The 3,744-nt window shown below is 47.5% G+C and overlaps 1 long non-coding RNA gene across 1 annotated transcript; it reads right to left on the bottom strand.

Moving 5' to 3' along the window:
* Positions 1-1,743: 1,743 nt before the first annotated feature.
* Positions 1,744-3,322, bottom strand: LOC125517492 (uncharacterized). The gene is made up of 2 exons (XR_007287624.2): positions 2,458-3,322; positions 1,744-2,374 (listed from the first exon to the last, which is right to left on the bottom strand). It is a non-coding gene; the product is annotated as an uncharacterized LOC125517492 (long non-coding RNA).
* Between the last annotated feature and the right edge of the window lie 422 nt (positions 3,323-3,744).

The following is a 3,744-nucleotide window of genomic DNA, read 5'->3' as shown; positions in this document are numbered from 1 at the left end:
CGGTTTGGAGTTCCTGGTTTTGTTTGCAATTCCTGTGTGCTTATCATGAATCATTGTAGACTGCTGCTTCATGAATCAAAGCTGACGACGATGATATATATATCTGATAATATTATCAGAATAGTTATTCTGATAACACTTCCGTACTGCATGCTCAATGCGAGAGCACTGCACTTTCTTTAACAAGAGCACTGCATTACACAGACTAGTGAACTTCGTGTCGGAAAAAACTGCGCGTAGTATTTTTTCGGTACTGTTTTTGCTCTAATTTTTTAATCGTTTATCGAAACGAGGCTTCTAATATACCGTTGAAAAGCTACGGATTAGGCGCAACTTCATCATGTTGAACACTTTTCGAGATTCCTCACAGTTTAAGAGCAGTTTTGAAAATGGTGCGGCCCACAACGAGTGGCAGCGAGCGTTTTTTCGCATTTTTTTCTAAACCGCTCGTCGGAATGAAGCAAATGATACACCGTTGGATAGATATCGTCGAGGTGCATCTTTTTCATATCTATGTCTTTCTCTAATTCGTTACGGTTTAAGAGCAGTTTCAAATTTACTAAATCGCGGAATTCTGTTTTTCAAAAAGAATTCAAATTTTCGGTACTGTTTTCGCTCTAGTTTTTTAACCGTTTGTCAAAACGAGGCGTGTAATATGTCGTCGGAAATCTATGGACAAGGCACAACTTTCATATGTAGAAATGGTTTTGAGATTCTTTACGGTTTTTAGTTAATTTCGAAAATCGTGCGGCTGATGACGAGAGGCAGCGGCCGTTTTTCGTGAAATTTTTACAAACCGCTGGTCGGAATGATTCAAACAATACGCCATTGGAAAGATATCGACGAGCCGCAACTTTTTCATGTAGAACACTCTCTCTAATTCTTTACGGTTTAAGAGGAATTTCGATTTTACCGAAATGCGGACACTCTGTTTTTCGCGACACCTAAATCGACGTGGGTACTTCATCCGACTGAAAACCGCACTGCTTTGGACGAAAAAGCCGCACTACATCAGACGGGTAAGAGAACTGCATGGTTTCTTTTATTCAAACGTAATTTTTTTAAGGACGAGAAAGTAGAGTGCACTTCACATCGGGTGTAAATGAACCACAACACTATCAAGAAGTGAACCGCATTACTTATTTGTGGTACGTAAATTTTCCTAAACGAGGTGGAGTGTACTTCATGTCGAGTGTTGATGAACCGCAAGACTATGAAAAGTGAACCTCCAGACTACCGTAAACGGGCCGTACTGCATCAGACAAAAAACCTCACTTCATTGGACAGACAAGTGCATTGCATGATTTTCTTTTTTGTGGGACGTAAATTGTCCCAGACGAGGTGGAGTGCACTCCTTCATACTAAAAACCGCACTTCATCAAAACGGACAAGTGTACTGCATAATTTCCTTTGTCGGACGTAAATTTTTCCCAAGCGAGAATGTGGAGTGCGATTCATGTCGGGCCTAAGTGAACCGCAACACTATCAAGAAGTGAACCGCATTATTTATTTTTTTGTCCCCGTAACAATTTTTTGTACTACACCACTTTTTGTTTCAAAAAATAGTTAGATTTTAGTAGTTTTTCTTTAAAATGAATTGCATTTTTAGAGGGGATGTGAACTTCTCAAGAGTTTTTATTATCCTGTTTTTCTTCACCAAGTAAACCACATGAGGGTTTACATCAAACTGCATCTATCTTTTAACATTATTGACAAATAGGTCGCTGGATTTTAGTCAACAGGTCTCAAAACTAAAATACAAATACAATCGGTTCCTTTTTCTTTTGCACAACTGCTCACAGTAAGTGTACTGCTTTCTGGAGTAAACGATGGTCGTGTGCTACCACTGTTTTGGACTAAAGTGCTGCACCATTTGTCGTTGTTGAGAAGAAACAAAATAATTTTGCTAGTACTACACCACTTTTTGCTAGTGCACTGCATGACTAAGTAGAAAACTAACGACGATTTTGCGAGTACTGCACCACTTTTACGAGTGCACCGCGTGACTAAGTATAAAACTAACGACCAGACAGCCTCACGCAATTTTTCTGAAAATGAAAAAACAATCAACTTCACAACAGCCACCGGCAACACACGCGTTGTACTGCATGGATGTGCCAGCGGACTTCATGGAGGGAGGCTCGCTGTCCAAACTGTATGATCAGGGAAACAGAAAAAATGCAATGCTGCATCAAACCGCACTCTACCACTTTCTTCCTGCAAGAACAAGTAAATTGAACCTCATGAGCAAACAATAGTGGGCTACATTTACACTTGATAAGAAAAACACCAAAACAACGATCTGCTCCAGGACCATAGTGCACCCAGTTTCTCCCAGGAGCGAGCCTTCCTCCATGCAGTTTCTCCCAGTAGTCTGCACGCCAAGATGTGGTTTCTCGTCAGAGGACATGAGGGGGAGATGCAGAAGCAATGAGAAGATGCAAGTCACAAACGAACCGCGTGCCGAGCTCATCCCTGGTGCATGAATGGCCGATGGATCCGGCGCCTGGCGTGGCAGCACGCGAGGCATCCGGTGGAGGAGATTGGCCGGGAGGAGGGAAGGGCGATTTTCGGCGAGGTCGGTGGCTTCTTGACCCCTGAAACCTCCCTGGATCCTACACCCCATCACGTCGCGGTGGTTGAAGGCGTGGCCAAATCCGGCGGTGGGCAGACCATATCCATCCAGACGTGGCTTGGGGGGAGGATGGCTGGGAGAAACGGTGGCGCCGCCGCCTGCGCACGACGCCGTGAGTGGAGGAGGGAGGGGGTCCGCCCGCCGGCGCGTGGTGATAGAGCTCGTCGGATCCGCCGCGAGGGAGATGAGGATGTGGGTTGGCTCGTCGGATCTGCCGCGGGCAATAGGGGGGCGCTAGCGCCTGCCTCCTGGCCGGCCTCCTCTCGGTGGCAAGCGTGGGAGTTGCTCGACGGGGCCTCCCTGCCGGAGAGGGAGAGGACAACCCGGGCCTCGGCGGCGCGGTATAGAGGCACCGGTGTGGACCTCGCCGGATCAGGCGCCAGGCTGCGCGAGCGGACGGCTTCCACGCCGAGGGGTCGGTGGCGGCCGGATCCGTGGTTTGTTGCCGCGCCAATGGCGCGGGAGAAAGAAGAGGGTGGCAGCCGGCGTAGAAGGTGGTGTTGTCGGGCGCGGCCGGAGGAGGTGGTGGGCGACGCGGCCAGAGGAGGTGGTGGGCGGCGCAGCCGGAGAAGGTGGGGATGGAAGTGGGGCGGGGCGTGGGGAGGTGGTTGTCTGGGAAGGGGAGCAGAGAGTTTGGAGGTCATGGGGAGAGTGAGCGGCGTAATTCTCTTTTTGCCCGGTGCAGCTCGGTCTTTTCCTTTTGCAGGGTTAATTGATAGCTACCGGGTACTGTTATCAGAATAAGTGAAAGTATTATTAGAATAAGGTCTTAAGGGATGTTATCATATATATATATATATATATATATATATATATATATTCATGAAACACAAAGTGTGAGAGATTACAACTACAGGCGTCGGGAGCTCCTCTCCCGAGTGGCACGGGAGGCGCGAATGCAGGGCTGCATGGGGGATGGCTGGGAGGCTCTCTGGTTGTCCGATCTAAGATCTGGCAGCTCATATCGACGATTGAGGTTGTGGCACTGGTTGGATGGAGGTGGTGGTTGGCTATTGCCAAGTGGCGGTGGTTGGGAGCAGAAATTCAAGGGATTTATCCCCTAGATGATAGGGTTTCATTTTTGGAAGTAGGAGACTATCCATATATAG

The sequence above is a fragment of the Triticum urartu genome, chromosome 6A, assembly GCF_056163025.1.
Source record: "Triticum urartu cultivar PI428250 chromosome 6A, HENAU_Tu73, whole genome shotgun sequence".
Classification (NCBI taxonomy): Eukaryota; Viridiplantae; Streptophyta; class Magnoliopsida; order Poales; family Poaceae; genus Triticum; species Triticum urartu.
This window is presented reverse-complemented; position numbering and strand designations above follow the sequence as displayed.